The following is an 18,224-nucleotide window of genomic DNA, read 5'->3' as shown; positions in this document are numbered from 1 at the left end:
TTGCCAGATTGATCGGTTTTTGACATCTCACTGGGGAGCCATAACTTCTCTCTGCTACTCACTAATTAATAGCTTATCTCTGTTTTTGTTGCAAAAAGCTGTCCTGGATTTGCATTCTAAAGATATACACAGAAGAGGGATTTCTATTCCAGATTTTTATTTTGAAGAATATTATATTGTCTGAGACTACTCTCTTTTTGGTCTATTTTATTTTGACGAATCTGTTTCCTGACGACCGCCATTAATTGTTTCGATCCTGGGAACTGCATTTTGTTTACTTAAGCATGGAGAGATAAGGCTGTCTGCTCTGTTTATACTGTGATGTCACCAAGTTTGGAGTATTAACCCAATTGTTGCTGAAATAAGAAGTGGTTTTCCTATATTTTTCTTTTAAAATGGCAATTAAGAAAGTGGCTGAGAATCTGGAAATAACTATGTTTCAGAAAATAATGGATGAGATTGAGATAACGAAACAAAACCTGCGACAGGGTTGTAAGGAGCTGAAAATTGAATTGAGTAAAATGAAGCAGGAGATTAAAGATATAGGGGTCCCTGTGAGAGAGGTGACCCTGGAGATTGGAACAAACGTGGAACAGGAAAAAGATTTGGAGTCTATGGACTTTAGAAACAAAATCTATTGTTTGGAGACACAGGAGATTAAAGACATAGGGGTCCTTGTGAGAGAGGAGACCCTGGAGACTGGAACAGGGGTCCCTGTGAGAGAGGAGACCCTGGAGACTGGAACAGGGGTCCCTGTGAGAGAGGAGATCCCGGAGATTGGAACAAACGTGGAACAGGAACAAGATTTGGAGTCTATGGACTTTAGAAATAAAATCTATTGTTTGGAACTCAATGTTATCTCTGAAGAAATTAATGAAGATTCTAGAGATAAAGTTATCAATGGCATGGATAATCTTCTGGACTGGAATGATGTGATGGAGCCCAATATAGAGAAAATCTATGGAATTAACTGCAGCCATGTGACAATGGAAAAACTTTCAAGAGATGACCCAGTGTATTTTGAAAAAAAGAACAGAGATATGATTTTACAGCAGTATTTCAGCAACCTATTCAGAATGGATGGCAAGAAAATATTTGGGATAGAGGTAATTCCCATCAGACTCTTACTATATGACTATGGCTTTGACAGCAAGATTATTATGGAATACTGATAATGGAAGATTGGATACTGAAATTACTGGACTTAACAAGACTACTGAAGATGGAAGATGGAAAATGGAACTAATAGGGATAATAGAACAATGGCTACTGAAATTACTGAACCTAACAGATTCTGATGTGATGGATTAATTGAAATGTTTATTTTGACTATGGTTATGACAATAAGATTATCATAATTAGTAATGAGATGGATTAATCGATATGCTTATCTGGAAAAAAAAATTGATAGATATATTTCTTAAAGAATTGAAACCTCTCTTTGACTTTTTGTGGAAAGAATAAAGTAATGTTTATGAGATTTGATGATTAAGTAAGATAACTACTGGAGGAAAGTGATTTTATAATATGACTTAAGAGACAGGATTGTTATATATTATAGACTTATAACTGATTTGATCTTTGACAAATGGGAAGTCAATATTTTACTCTTTATTTTTTATTTTTGTTTTTTTTTTTCTTTTTTTCTTTTTGTTTAACTATTTTTGATTTTGTTTTTTGTCTTTGAATGTTTTATGATTTCGTCTTGTATGTTTTATGAAAATCTGAATAAAAATTATTGAAAAAAAAAAAAAAAGATAATGTCTCTTATTTCACTCTATAGTTCTTCCGGTTCTCTGTCAACTAAGTTTAAAGCCTCAAATCTGTTCCTTATTTGATCTTTATATTCTTCTGGGATATTATTTAAATTGTATTTTGGCATTATGACTGCTTTGTTCTTCTTCTTTAGCTTTACTTTGATTTTCGATATGACCAGAAAGTATGGAACTTCTCCATCTTCTGCTCCCAATTATATAATCAATTTGATTCCTATATTGAGTATTTGGTGATGTCCACATGTAGTCGTCTTTCTGGTTGCTCAAAAAATGTGTTTGCAAGAAACAAATTATTGGCTTCACCGAATTCAATAAGTCTTTCTCCTGCTTCATTTCTACCTCCTAAGCCCCATTTCCCCACAATTCCTAGTTTTTCTCTGTTCCCTTCTTTTGCATTCCAGTCCCCCATGATTATCAGCACATCTTGTTTTGGTGTGTGATCAATGTCTTCCTGTACTTCTGCGTAAAATCTCTTCAGTTCTTCTTCTTCTGCATTTGGAGCATAGACTTTGATGATGGTTATGTTAATAGGTTTCCCGTTTAATCTCATTGATTTCACTCCCTCTGACCCTGCATTATAGCTCCTAATTGCTCTTGCTACATCACTTCTCACTATTAAAGCAACCCCATTTCTTCTTAATTTCTCATTTCCTGCATAAAATATTTTGTAGTTGCCTGATTGGAAATGTCCCATTCCCGTCCATTTTAGTTCGCTCACACCAAGTATTGTAATGTTGATGCGTTCCATTTCTTGCTTGACAATTTCTGACTTTCCCTGGTTCATGTTTCTCACATTCCATGTTCCTATTGTGTATGTTGTGCAACGCTGGACTCTCCTTTTGCATCTGTGCGCATCAGCCTCTGGGCTGCCTTTTGGCTTTGACCCAGTGGTGTCATTAATCACAGCACTACTTATACTTGTCCTTTGTTCTTCCCCAGTAGCTCGGTGAGTGCCTTCTGACCTGGGGGTCTCATCTTCCAGCACTATCTCATGTTGCATTTTGGATACTCTGTTCACAGGATTTTCATGGTAAGAGATATTCAGAGGTGGTTCACCATTGCCTTCCTCTGAGTTTGGATGCATCTTAGTCTGGTGTCTCAGCTTTGACCATTCCGCCTTGGGTGTCCCTGCTAGGAGTCTAGCCTCTTGGTCTAGACTCCTGACAACATTACTCTCAGTTTCTTTGGCACTCTCACATCCCCTCACCAAGTTAAGGTGTGCATCCTAGAGGGGGTGTTACCACCTACCCAACTAAAAAAAGAAAAAGATTAATGAGCCAAGAACAAAATTAGATATTTATTTAGCCTATACCACTCTTCATCAAAAAGCAATTTTAAGGTAGTTTACAAAACTTCAAAATACACACAACATATAAAAGAACCAGCAACAACACCCGAGCAGATAATAAAGTTTTAATCTGCTTCATATAGATAGTGCTGGTGCATGGTGGGCCTCGTAGGAGAGAGTATTCCACAGCTGGGGCTCCACAGTTCAAACAGTCCTCTCTTTTCTTGATTTCAGTCTCACCTCCAAAATAGGTGGCACTATAAGGAGGGCATCAACAGATTTCTTTAAAAGTTCAGGCAGGTTGATATGGAATATATGAGGGAAATATTTCTTTCAAACTTACAAAGCGGCTTAAACATCAACAAAGATCAAGAAGCATCAGTCCAACTCCTCTAGAAGCTTGTTCTATAGCCTCAGGGCAATTGCAGAAAAGGCCAGGCCTGCTCTTTCTAGCCACTGATTAATCTCCTTAGATGCTGGTACCCTAACAACAATTGATCATAACTGGCAAGGATATAGGGAAAGGCTTTATTTAATGTATGTAGGTCTCATGCTGTGAACGGCTTAAACCACCTTGAGCATTTATGGTATTTAAGAAAGTAAGAAGAACCTTGGTGGATCGGGCCAAAAGCCCACCTAGCGCAATATCCTGTTCTCAAATTAGCATTTACTTTAGATTTCTTGTTTACTGTGGCGCCTCAAGACTCTCAGCATTCTCATTGTAGCCAACCAGATGCCTATGGGAAGCCTGTGACTAGCAGTTTGCTCCACGAGCCTCAGCTGACAAAGTGTCCCAGGCCAAGTGACAAAGTGTCAAGATAACAAGAGAATTAAGCAGCCAAGTCACTAGAAGTACCACCCATTTGTTTGTTTAAAGGATCAGTGTAAAATGTAATAAAGCACAGTAAGGCATTGTGTCATAGCAACTAAATCCTATATAAACTCAGAGCTCAGGAGCTATATCCTGCCTTCCTGACCCAGCTGCCAAACTCACTTCTTACACTGATGCCTCATCAGCTGGCAGCCAAGGGGGGGCAAATGGGAGCACCACCCCTACAGCTGTTCTTTGTGCCCCCCTCCAATTTTGGGGGGGGAATTGTATTTTTAAATTGTGAAATGACAGTCAATGACAGCCTCCATTTAAAAATGACAGCTTAAGAACAGAAGCAATTTAAGAATAAGACCCTCTGAAAAATTCAGCAAATAAGGCAGGGTGAGTGTACAACAAAAGCCTCATGTGGAAGAGCCCCCAAAAGTCTGCACACTTACTTTCCCTGACTGAGCGTGTATTTTTCATGATCACTATCACCTTAGGGTGCTTTCACACTGCAGTTTATTCCATTATTCTGACAGTTTCTTACCTGTTAATTTCCACATTATATTTGACCTTTCACACGATGCACAAGCTAGCTCCGGAATTCTGGTGGAATGTAGCGGAAGTTTAGCGCTAATTTCAGTGATAAATGATACCACAAATAATCCGTTAGCAAGGCTGGGAATATGGAACATCGTGGGAGTTTTCCGCTAGTTACAGCTGCTCACGTGACAGGCATCCCAGCATGCAGTGTGGAACAGAGGGGGAAAATGAGCCGGAGCCGCCTTAAAACAGAGGGGAGAAATTAGCAGAAGCTGCCCCTGAGTTGCAGCCACGAGCTGTGTTAACAGCCACAAAAGGACTGGGGCCAAAGAAGGGTGAAGGGAGATTATCAGGGGCTTCCCCACCCCACAGTCAACCGCAGCCGGGAGCTCCGGTACAGTCCAGCCGAGATGGGGACAGCAAGGGTAAAAGGAGCTGCCTCCGTGAACTCCCAATGGCTGCTGAAGCTGGTGCCGCCACCCGCCACCCCAAAATAAAAATTAAGAACGAGGACAGCCACCTCCGTGAGCTCCGGGCGGCCACAATAGCAGGCACCGCCACCCTCCCCAACCCCAGGACTGTATCCACAAGCCTCAAAAACCAAGTTGGGGGGGAAATACACCAAACCCCCTAAAACGACTGGCCGCATATGTGTTCCAGTCATGACAAAGAAGCAAAGTTTCTAGATATTCTAAATGACTATTCCCTAGACCAGTTGGTCATGGAACCGACCAGAGGGACGGCAACCCTGGACTTAATCCTCAGTGGGGACCGGGACCTGGTGCGAGATGTAAGTGTTGTTGAACCGATTGGGAGCAGTGACCACAGTGCTATTAAATTAAACATACATGTAACTGGCCAATTGCCAAGAAAATCCAACACGGTCACATTTGACTTCAAAAGAGGAAACTTCACAAAAATGAGGGGATTGGTAAAAAGAAAGCTGAAAAACAAAGTCCAGAGGGTCACATCACTCGAAAATGCTTGGAAGTTGTTTAAAAACACTATATTAGAAGCTCAACTGGAGTGCATACCGCAGATCAGAAAAGGTACCACCAGGGCCAAGAAGATGCCAGCATGGTTAACGAGCAAAGTCAAGGAAGCTCTTAGAGGCAAAAAGTCTTCCTTCAGAAAATGGAAGTCTTGTCCGAATGAAGAAAATAAAAAAGAACACAAACTCTGGCAAAAGAAATGCAAGAAGACAATAAGGGATGCTAAAAAAGAATTTGAGGAGCACATTGCTAAGAACATAAAAACCAACAACAAAAAATTCTATAAATACATTCAAAGCAGGAGACCATCTAGGGAGGTGATTGGACCCTTGGATGATAAGGGAGTCAAAGGTGTACTAAAGAATGATAAGGAGATTGCAGAGAAGCTAAATGAATTCTTTGCATCTGTCTTCACAGTGGAAGATATAGGGCAGATCCCTGAACCTGAACTAACATTTGCAGGAAGGGATTCTGAGGAACTGAGACAAATAGTGGTAACGAGAGAGGAAGTTCTAGGCTTAATGGACAATATAAAAACTGACAAATCACCGGGCCCGGATGGCATCCACCCGAGAGTTCTCAAAGAACTCAAATGTGAAATTGCTGATCTGCTAACTAAAATATGTAACTTGTCCCTCGGGTCCTCCTCCGTGCCTGAGGACTGGAAAGTGGCAAATGTAACGCCAATCTTCAAAAAGGGATCCAGGGGCGATCCCGGAAATTACAGGCCAGTTAGCTTAACTTCTGTCCCTGGAAAACTGGTAGAAAGTATGATTAAAGCTAGATTAACCAAGCACATAGAAGAACAAGCCTTGCTGAAGCAGAGCCAGCATGGCTTCTGCAAGGGAAAGTCCTGTCTCAGTAACCTATTAGAATTCTTTGAGAGTGTCAACAAGCATATAGATAGAGGTGATCCAGTGGACATAGTGTACTTAGACTTTCAAAAAGCGTTTGACAAGGTACCTCACCAAAGACTTCTGAGGAAGCTTAGTAGTCATGGAATAAGAGGAGAGGTCCTCTTGTGGATAAGGATAAAGAAGCAGAAAGCAGAGAGTAGGAATAAACGGACAGTTCTCCCAATGGAGGGCTGTAGAAAGTGGAGTCCCTCAAGGATCGGTATTGGGACCTGTACTTTTCAATTTGTTCATTAATGACCTAGAATTAGGAGTGAGCAGTGAAGTGGCCAAGTTTGCTGACGACACTAAATTGTTCAGGGTTGTTAAAACAAAAAGGGATTGTGAAGAGCTCCAAAAAGATATCTCCAAACTGAGTGAATGGGCGGAAAAATGGCAAATGCAATTCAATATAAACAAGTGTAAAATTATGCATATTGGAGCAAAAAATCTGAATTTCACATATACGCTCATGGGGTCTGAACTGGCGGTGACCGACCAGGAGAGAGACCTCGGGGTTGTAGTGGACAGCACGATGAAAATGTCGACCCAGTGTGCGGCAGCTGTGAAAAAGGCAAATTCCATGCTAGCGATAATTAGGAAAGGTATTGAAAATAAAACAGCCACTATCATAATGCCGTTGTATAAATCTATGGTGCGGCCGCATTTGGAATACTGTGTACAGTTCTGGTCGCCTCATCTCAAAAAGGATATTATAGAGTTGGAAAAGGTTCAGAAGAGGGCAACCAGAATGATCAAGGGGATGGAGCGACTCCCTTACGAGGAAAGGTTGCAGCATTTGGGGCTTTTTAGTTTAGAGAAAAGGCGGGTCAGAGGAGACATGATAGAAGTGTATAAAATTATGCATGGCATTGAGAAAGTGGATAGAGAAAAGTTCTTCTCCCTCTCTCATAATACTAGAACTCGTGGACATTCAAAGAAGCTGAATATTGGAAGATTCAGGACAGACAAAAGGAAGTACTTCTTTACTCAGCGCATAGTTAAACTATGGAATTTGCTCCCACAAGATGCAGTAATGGCCACCAGCTTGGACGGCTTTAAAAGAAGATTAGACAAATTCATGGAGGACAGGGCTATCAATGGCTACTAGCCGTGATGGCTGTGCTGTGCCACCCTAGGCAGAGGCAGCATGCTTCTGAAAACCAGTTGCCGGAAGCCTCAGGAGGGGAGAGTGTTCTTGCACTCGGGTCCTGCTTGCGGGCTTCCCCCAGGCACCTGGCTGGCCACTGTGAGAACAGGATGCTGGACTAGATGGGCCACTGGCCTGATCCAGCAGGCTCTTCTTATGTTCTTATGAAGGGGGGAGGAAGAAAAATTTTGCTCTGTTCATTGTAGCTCTGTGTGTGTGTAAGACCGTTGCCAATATAACAGTTACTGCAGTGTGAAAGTGGTTTTAGAAATCGGGACAGAAGCGCCTCCTTTTTAATCCATTAAACTAAAGCAATCAGCCCCATGTGTGAAAGCAGCCTTATAATTACTTAAGTGATCCTGGGGGGGAAACGGCTGTATATTAACATGGCACTTGGAGACTTAAATATTACACTTTTGTATTATGGGCTAGAGTTAGTCTCCACCTCTTGGATGTTCCTTTGCTCTGCTTTTCAGTTTCCATTTCAGTTGTGTTCTCTACCCAGCCAGCAATAAAGAACCATGTTTGTTTGCTTGCAGTAAGAATTTGTTTATTCTGCAGCTATGATGATGAGTAGAATAGGATTTGTTGTTGTTGTTACGTGCCTTCAAGTCGATTACGACTTATGGCGACCCTATGAATCAGTGACCTCCAACAGCATCTGTCATGAACTATCCTGTTCAGATCTTGTAAGTTCAGGTCTGTGGCTTCCTTTATGGAATCAATCCATCTCTTCTAGGATTTGTTCCTCATTGCTAAAAGATGAAATAAAGAGAAAGCCTAAAGCCATCTAAAAATATATCTACCTTACTAGGGGCTGTGCTCCTGCTCACTTTACTCATCAACCCTACCTACTGTTGCCAGCACTCCTCCCTCCCTCTCCCCTCACGGGTCACCAGTGCTGTCACCTCCATCTCTGCACACAGGTCACCAATGCTCCCCCTCCCTCCCACATGGGTTACCAGTGCTCCCCTACCCCTCCCTCCCCCAAGGTTGTGAGTGCTCCCCTCCCTCCACCTCACAGGCCACCAGCCCTCCCCACTCCCTCCCTGCCCCCCACAGGTTGCCCCCTCCCCACAGGTCCCCCTCCCACCCACCGAGGACCAGGCACAGCCAGCACAGTCACCACTGCCAGGTGCCTCACTCTTATTTGCTCACCACTGGACATCTCCTTTACTGCCACCACTGGGTGCACTGCCGCCACCATCAATGGGCATCTTGAGTACCACCATTGCTGCTGCCACTACCAGACACCTCAAGCCCCATCATCACTGCTGCAGCTACCAGGTGCCTCAACTGCTGCCACCACTGCCACCACCAGGCGCCTCATGCACTGCTGCTGCTACTGGGTGCCTCGAGTGCCATCACCACTGCCACCGGGCACCTCAGGCACTGCCACTGCTGCATAGCCCCACCTAGCAGTGTTATACTACTCGTGAATGCTTCTGCACAGGTGCATGCCTTCACAGAAGCATTCACGGGTAGAGAGACATTTGGAAAAATATTACATAGTAAGAAATTACCCTTTACTCTTTTAAAGCACTCATTATACTCATAATCATAGTGGCTATTTTTTCATTCTTTTCCTTGGGTACTGGATGGCAAAAGATGAAAACAGCTCTAGGAAAACAGAAACACTGCTGTGCACACTACAGTTAGCTGGCTGGCCACCTAGATTGTAATTTGGTCCTAATTTCTGATATTCCCAATGCAGCTCAACATGAGGCCTTTTCAGGGTTCAGTGACTCATAAATATTTAGCAAATTTGGTTTTTCTTGCATTTCAAAAAGAAATAACAGCTAACCTTAATTTTGATAAAAAGTTTTAACATTACTTTAATTAAAAAAAAAAAAAAACCGAAATCTACAACTGTTCTAAAGTATGCTTTTCAGGTGTTATGCATTTTTTTCTCTCTGAAAAGATATATTGTGAACCTACTATTCAAAAAGCATTCTTGCATGTTTACCACACATTTTTATAACTTTCCAAAAGAAGTCTATTATGCTGTAGAAGCTATGCATATTGTCCTAAGCACCATTCTCCATAAATGCTTGACTATGAATGCATTGTAATATGTTCTTACTCTGCTTCTAAACCTGTTTGTTTTTGTTTTTTGTATTGTGTTGCTGTGATACAAGTTTAAAACTGATTTTTTTGAGAAAACAAGCTCCACACTAGTTTTTAACTTCCTAGTTAAAGCATAAACTATTTTGTTTGTTTTACACCTTTTGGTATCTCCTTGTTCACTGTATCCTTAACATATTTTTTCTTATGAAACAAAAAATATGCCAGTCATTTAATTCCTGATGTTCATACTAAATTTTCTGTTAACTTGACCTTTACATAGCCCATTATGTAAATCAATACAGTCTCTGCATGGAGAAGTGAAAGGGAACACCACTGCTTTTCCCTTCCCCTGGCCTGGCCCTCACATCCTCTCCACCAGTGGGGGAGAGGACTGGCTGGAGCTATGCACCTCTCCCCCTCCAAATGTCTCACCTAGAAATGTGGCTGCCCTACCTAGAAATGTGGCTACCTCACCTAACAAGGAAAGCTGGCTACAGAGCTGCAGCTGAGGCTCCCCTCTTGCTCGCAATCAGGAGGCAAGACGATCCAAAGCTTGAGGGCCACCATCTAGAAGGCTCTCTTATGTGCTGCGGTCCCCAGAACTCTGAGGCCAGACGAATTACCAGTAAGCCCTCTCCTTGAATATTCATCACAGAGGGATCCTAAAAACATTTATTTAATGGATTCCTAACCTGCCTTTTATGGTGTTTACCCTCTCAAGATAGGCTGCCACAAATTAATACAACTCTACAATTCCAAAATTTAAAATATCAGTAAAAACTTTGGAGAAAAATGTGGGATATAAATTAAGTAAATAATAATTAAAATAATAACAGCAAACAAAACAATTGTTTTCAATCTAACCACCATAAAAACACACAGAAACACAGCTGGGAACAATATCTTTAGGGACTCCACAGGGAGGGCATTCTAGAGATATGGGGCCACCACAAAGAAGGCCCTGCTGTTAATACTCCCTGCTCTTTCACCACTGGACAGCTTTCTCTGTGGTGATGGTCCCATATCTCTGGAATGGTCTCCCCAAGTAAATGTGCATGGAGTCTTCTCTTGTGGCCTCTGCACATACAACAGTATCACAGACCTTTCTCTGCACAATTGGAATGCCTGCTTTTCCAGGGTTCCAAAGTGCTCTGAGACAGTTGTACATACACAGACTCCATGCATACATTCAACTAGATACACATTAGGCTGCGGGCAATACCTGCCACTACAGTCCTGCTCTCTCTCTCTCTCTCTCTCTCTCACACACACACACACACACACACACACACACACACACTCTCACTCACCATGATTATGTCATATGACTACAGCTAATGACTATAGTTGAAGCTTATAGCAATTAACCACATAAAGAATAAATCAACCAAGAGAGAATACCTAAAGCAGAAGTAGCTCAGAATGCAATCAGCTCTTCTTTCACCTTAGTGTCTCTCACAAATTAATGCAAGATGGATTTTAGACAATGACAAGCACTTCATTTGGCACACTATGGTACATGGAAGCACCACTCTTGATTTAGATGGGCAAACATCGGCTAGATTACTGGGCTGACCACATCTTTAACGTGCTAGAGAAATGCAAACTCCCCAGACACACTAGCCTAACGTAAAACAAATACATGACATGAGCTTTCCATGCTGAAGCCTTTTGCATTTTTTCCTAAAAAGGGGGGGAGGGGAGGGCAGCTGCTGTGTGCATGAGCTTTTACATGAATAACCCACCTCATGCTGTCTGTGGAGGAGAGAGAAGCCAAGCTGCTCCTCCACTGTTCAAATTGCTGTAAAAAGGTAAAGGTGTCCCCGCACTTATAGTGCGAGTTGTTTCTGACTCTTAGGGTGATGTCTTGTGACATTTACCAGGCAGACCATATATATGGGGTGGGATTGCCAGTTCCTTCCCCGGCCTTTCTTTACCCCCCCGGCATATGCCCGGTACTCATTTTACCGACCACGGATGGATGGAAGGCTGAGTGGACCTTGACCCCTTTTACCGGAGATTCGACTTCCTCCTTCCATTGGAATCGAACTCCGCCGTGAGCACAGCTTCAGCTGTTTTACCACCGCTTAACACTCTGTAGCAACCCAGTAAATATTTGAATGGTGCCCTAGAGAAGACATATGAATTGTACGAACATGTGTGATTCTAAGTTATTGTTGTTTTAGTTTTTTACTTTGTTGGCAAAGCCAAAGATCTTTCAGTGCTTCACTTTGGAATGGCAAATATCTGTTGTGAACGATTTACGTCTCCCATGAGTATCACACATTGTTACTAAAAGGTCTGTATTCCTACCTTTTCTTGCTTGTCCTGCCTCAGGGCTTCTTCTAGCACAAGAAAGTCTTGACAGAGAAAGTTTTCTGCTCCTGTTGAAAGATAAAAAGGGGAAGTAGTATTGACCCTCAGTCTGTAGTTTGACAAAGAACACTTTAAAAAAACAGGTGGGGTGGGGAGGGAAAGCAGTATAAAGAAGCCAGTTCTGTGAAGGGAAAATTGAACCTTTTGCAGAAGCACGTTTTTAGTTTTTATTGAAGGTTAAAAAAAAAACTCAGCACCCTTGGAAGACTTTCATAGGATCATGCACAACAAGCAAGAGGGAGACAGAACTCTTTAATTTGTGCATAGAATTGCCTGTGAACAGAAGAGGCTCAAAATACCAACAATTTCACCCCATTTTGTTATGTTTTTAAAAGCACACCTGATTCCTGCTAATTGAGTCTTTGTATGGAGATATTTATAAAGACCATGTTTGTGTTTTTTTCTTTCTTTCTTTGTGGTAGGGCTATGGATTTTAACTTTCTTATATGCTTTTTATTGTTTTATCCCCATGTTTACTGGTTTCCTTTCTCCTCAATTACGCTCTTACGCCTTATTTTCTTGACAATGGAAAACCTGTTTTTGCTATTTTCTTTTAATGTTAAATGATTGTTTAAAAAGTCGCGTTGTTACTTTAGGAACTTAAAATGCCCTATTTATAACCTGGTTTGCCATTAAATTATCATTTTTGGTTGTGTTTTTTTAAAGTACACATTTCGATTCATCCCAGCCACCCCCATGCCTAGAGTGTCTTGGAAAAGGGACTTGTCAACTATATTTCTACTGCTACTAGTCCTCCCTTGACTGCCCCCCGACTACCTTCACCAGCAAAAATAACTTTTAATTTTGTGAAGTGGGAGGACACAGTCAGTGATGGGAGGACAAAAATGGCACATCCATCACAGCAGATAGGGCAAGGGTAACAAACCTTTAATAAACAAGAATCCTTAAAAGCACCAACTATATTCGACATCCTTTGTTCCAAACAATGGAAGGAAATAATTTCCACTATATATAATTTATCCATAGCAGAAAGGTGTGGAAGCTCACTTTTCTAACTTATATGGGGATCAGATCTTGGGATAATTAACTCATATGATGAATGGAACTCTGTATGGATTAAACCTCCATGCATTCAAAGAGTTTTTTTTAAAAAAAATCATGCATAGGTGGCACTATACACCTGCAAGATTGCATTGTATTAATAGCCTCTCACCCTTGTGTTGAAGAGGCTGCAAAACAAGGGGCATCTTTCTCCACCTGTGGTGAGAATGTTCATCTGTGAAAACATTTTGGTTTCAAGTGTGTAGCCTAACATTGGACATAACTTACAAATGATCATTACAAAACTTCAATTACCTTTAGCCCACATCGCACACTATTTGAGTATAGAGAGTAAGCAGGTTGAATGAAGGCTCAGGCTGCACATTTAGCTGTGCCCCCAAAGTCATGCTGCTGCTCCTGTTCCCACTTTTCCTGTCGTAGTGTTCAGAATAATGTCTACAGCAGGGAGCCTTCTCTGTGCATGGAGGCTCCCTGCACAGCTTACAACCCTAATTAGCAAGGCTTCTAAATCACATGGGGAGCCCCAACTCATCCCTTAGCCTTCAGCCCATACTGAAACTAAGCCAATGACATATAAATCAGGGTGGAGAATGCATTTTCTGCCTTAATGCACACATTTCTATGGTGTGGGCCCACTCCCCATTAGGCAGAGCAGAAGCAGGGAGCCTCTGGGCCTCCAGATGTTTCTGGACTACAGCTCCCATCTGGACAGGAACAACTTGGCTCTGGTAATCTCAAGACTGGACAACTGCAATGCACTTTATGTGGGATTGCCGTTGAAAACAGTTTGGAAGCTTCAATTAGTATAGAATGCAACTGCTCATCTGTTGAGAGGTTCAAGGTAAACAGATAATATAACACCAATTATGTTCCAGCTACTCTGGCTGCCTATACGTTTCCACAAATTCAAAGTGCTGGTTTTGACCTTTAGTGCTCTTTACAGTTCAGGACACCAATATCTTCTAGAATGCCTCTCCTGATATGAACCTACCTATACCCTTAGATCTTCATTTGAGACCCTTCTCCAGCTCTGTCCTCTGAGGGAGGATTGGAGGGTGTTAACAAGTAAGAGATCATTTTCAGCTGTGGCTCCCTGTCTGTGGAATGCTCTCCCCAGTGAGGTCCACCTGGCCACTTCACTGACATCTTTTTAGAGCCAGGTAAAGACATCAGGGACCTGGAATTAAGCTATCTAGAACCTACACAGGTTCCTGGTTCTTCCTACTTTCCCCTCTCATTTAATTGACTGGGCAGGGGGTGGGGAGAAAGGGACAGGTTAGAAAGAGAGATGGACAAAACTGCATTCAGCCACTGTCTTCCACTGGGAAGCCTGGCAAGTATTCCCTCTTCCCCCAATAGACTGACCTAGATATTGCAGTCAGCAAGTAAAAAAAAAGTGTTTAAAACCCCAACCCAGAATTCAAGAAGCAAGCATTTTCTTGGTAAACATACAATGAGCACCATTACAAAGTGCAAGAACCCTCATTATATTTAATAACTCCACCAACTCCAACTTAGCTACCAGCAATTTCAGCGTAGTGGAAAGTTAATGTTCACACACATGGGATCAAATGAACTGTTTTACTTTTACCTGCCTAATTAGCATTAGCATAAAGACCTTGGCCACAGCCAATTCTGTATGCAAAAAACCCCAATACGAATGGCAATTCTACAAAATAGCAATATGCCTACTGGCTCTAACCATAGAGAAAATGCAAAACCCAAGTCCAAACACACCAAAATAAGGAAGAAAAATTATATGAGGTAAGAATCCTCCTGGCCACACAACAAGGCATCCCCATTTGCCTGCAGTACTGCATAAGGACAAAGTGGCAGTAATATTTAGTGATTATACAACTTTCATAGTAGAATAATAATTTTAGTTTTTCTTATGTTTGCTTTAAATCTTATATTATGGATGAAGGTTATAGTTAGTAACAACCCCGTACACATAATTCCACAGTTCAATCAGACTATCATCACAGCTCTGTTCAAATCAAGATAGGCTCAGATCGAAAGTGAACATCAAAGTATAGATTTTGGGTGGTATCCAACTAACGCATCCCATCAGCGCAAGGATTTCCATTTGTGCAACAGGAGTCCCCTGAGTGTAATCCACACTCTCTCCAAATCTGCAACAGAGGGTTAGGGGAACACCTAGGACAGATTTAGGAGGGCCCAGGGATGGGAAGAGGGGAAATCCTTGCACTGGCAGGTCCCTGACTTAGTATTACTTATACCGTACAAGCCTTTGTTTTCAAAATCTTTATTGATATTTGCACCCGAAGACTAGTCTGGTGTTTTTAAAAAAGCCAAAAACAAAAATGGTCCATCCAAGTTCATAAAGCTGCAAATCTCTTTATTCCTACTGAGGATGAAGCAAAACAATCATCCTGGGCTCAAATCATTTTCATATTCAACAATGAATATCATAAAATCAGCATAATAATTGCACTACAAGCTGCAAAATAAACAAAACTCTGATAGAAACACTTCAGTTAATCATTACATATATTATCTGGACAAATATTAGTAACAGCAGCAATTGTTATTTTAGGGAAGCTATAATAGATCCAGCTATGGTTTTCCAAGTATTATTCTACACAAAGTGGACTCAGATAATGGATAGTGAATTCAAAAGCTCCCCTCTTGACTTTCTTACAGCTCCATCTGGGGATAACAACTTCTGAACTTTTGATTTGTTTACATGAAGCAAACAATATTCTGAGGAGCAGGTAGGGGGAGAATCAGAGATGGGAGCCAAATAAAAGCAAACCAAGGGCTAAGACAAAATTCAGGGCTTTTGATTAGCTATTCTTTCAACTCAAGTTAAGTGGTCACATAAACGGTAACAGAATTTGACGTCTCTGCTGAGAGAAGTTCCATAAAAATGTTGTTAACTGATGAATGAACCAAGACAATCAGCAAGGAGTAGTGGCAGAGATGCCCTCAGCTTCCCTTGCTAAAGTAGACAAAGATTGTTGTCTCAGGATACAACTTCTTCTTTTCTCAGGATGGCAATGGTAGCAAGAATGTCCACCCAAAAGCATTTACTCTGCAATATGGCCTGGTGTCTGTCAACAAAGGGGCCCTTGGGCAGCTGCTACAGCATCAGCATAGTCAACAAACACTAACCTATGCCCAGCCTTCCCTCCAGGTAAGGGAGCTGGGAATGGGAAGCCACCATTTTAATTTTACCCACAGTACCCTGGAGTACCCTGGGGAATGTGAGGTGAAAGCTGCTCTTAAAATACTTGGAAGAAACAAATCAGGAGCAGATAGCATACCAATAGAGTTGCTACAAGCTACTAAGACTGAATCTGCCCAAATTTTGACAAATATTTATCAAGAAATATGGAAAACTAAACAATGGCCCACAGACTGGAAGCGGTCAATATATATCCCAATTCCAAAAAAAGGGGATCCCAGGGAATGCAGTAACTATCGAACTATTGCCTTAATATCCCATGCAAGTAAAATAATGCTCAACAAAGTAATTCTGCAACAAAGGCACTTACCATATATGGAGTGAGAAATGCCAGACGTCCAAGCTGGATTTAGAAAGGAAAGAGGCACCAGAGATCATATCACAAACATATGTTGGATAATGGAATGGACCAAGAAATTTCAGAAGAAAATCACCCTGTGCTTTATTGACTACAGCAAAGCCTCTGACCGTGTAGATCATGAAAAACTATGAAATGCTTTACAAGAAATGGGGGTGACACAGCATCTGATTGTCCTGATGTGCAACCTATATTCTGGACAAGAGGCTACTGTAAGGACAGAATATGGAGAAACTGATTGGTTCCCCATCGGAAAGGGTGTGAGACAGGGGTGTATTTTATCACCCTATTTGTTTAATCTATACGCAGAACATATCATATGGAAAGCGGGATTGGACCACGATGAAGGAGGTGTGAAAAATGGAGGGAGAAATATAAATAATTTAAGATATGCAGACGATACCATACTACTAGCAGAAACCAGTAATGATTTAAAACGAATGCTGATGAAAGTTTAAGAGGAAAGCACAAAAGCAGGACTACAGCTGAATGTCAAGAAGACTAAAGTAATAACAAAAGATTTATGTAACTTTAAAGGTGACAATGAGGACATAGAACTTGTCAAGGATTATCAATACCTCGGCACAGTCATTAACCCAAATGGAGACAAAAGTCAAGAAATCAGAAAAAGGCTAGGACTGGGGAGGGCAACTATGAGTGAACTAGAAAAGGTCCTCAAATGCAAAGATGTATCACTGAACACTAAAGTCAGGATCGTTCAGACCATGCTATTCCCAATCTCTATGTATGGATGTGACAGTTGGACAGTAAAAAAAGCAGGTAAGAGAAAAGTCAACTCGTTTGAAATGTGGTGTTGAAGGAGAGCTTTGCGCATACCATGGAGTGCGAAAAAGACAAATAATTGGGTGTTAGAACAAATTAAACCAGAACTGTCACTAGAAGCTAAAATGATGAAACTGAGGTTATCATACTTTGGACACATCATGAGAAGACATGATTCACTAGAAAAGACAGTAATGCTGGGAAAAACAGAAGGGAGTAGAAGAAGAGGAAGGCCAAACAAGCGATGGATTGATTCCATAAAGGAAGCCACAGACGTGAACTAACAAGATCTGAACAGGGTAGTTCATGACAGATGCTATTGGAGGTCACTGATTCATAGGGTCACCATAAGTCGTAATCGACTTGAAGGCACAAAACAACCCTGGAGCTCCAGACAAATAGTGCCAATCGGGGACATTAAGTGAAATTAAAATAGCCTGGCCACTGTTGTCCATGCACTGGTAACCTCCAGGCTGGATTACTATAATGGGCTCTATGGGGGGCTGCCCTTGAGGTTGGTCCAGAAGCTGCAGCTAGTGCAAAATGCAGCGGTGAGACTGCTCACTGGGGCAGAGCATCACCAACATGTCACCCGGTTGCTGAAAAAACTGCGCTGGCTGCCCATTTGCTACCAGGCCAAGTTCAAGGTTCTAGTTTCAGTGTACAAAGCCCTATACAGTTCGGGACCAGGATACCTGAAAGACCGTCTTACATGCCCAGTCGATCACTGCGCTCTGCAGGTGAGGGCCTCCTGCAGATACCATCTTATCAGGAGGTTCATTCTGCACAATATAGGAAATGGACCTTTAGTGTGACGGCACCTACCCTGTAGAATTCCTTTCCCTTGAATATTAGGCAGGCGCCATCTCCGTTATCTTTTCGGCGCCTTTTGAAATCTTTCCTCTTTCAACAAGCCTTTTAAGTTGAGACCTATCCCAGTCTGCATCTGTGTTA

At 41.7% G+C, this 18,224-nt stretch overlaps 1 protein-coding gene across 11 annotated transcripts in view; it reads right to left on the bottom strand.

Annotated features, from left to right (window-relative positions):
• FHIT (fragile histidine triad diadenosine triphosphatase) overlaps nucleotides 1–18,224 on the bottom strand; it is a 1,850,166-nt gene that overhangs the window by 1,451,480 nt on the left and 380,462 nt on the right. For all 11 annotated transcript variants that reach the window (XM_061618744.1, XM_061618747.1, XM_061618746.1 and 8 more), the window contains one exon: nucleotides 11,836–11,906. The gene's annotated coding sequence lies outside the window, so the exon portion shown is untranslated. The remainder of the gene's footprint in view (nucleotides 1–11,835; nucleotides 11,907–18,224) is intronic.

Source organism: Rhineura floridana, chromosome 3, assembly GCF_030035675.1.
Source record: "Rhineura floridana isolate rRhiFlo1 chromosome 3, rRhiFlo1.hap2, whole genome shotgun sequence".
NCBI classification, from domain to species: Eukaryota; Metazoa; Chordata; class Lepidosauria; order Squamata; family Rhineuridae; genus Rhineura; species Rhineura floridana.
This window is presented reverse-complemented; position numbering and strand designations above follow the sequence as displayed.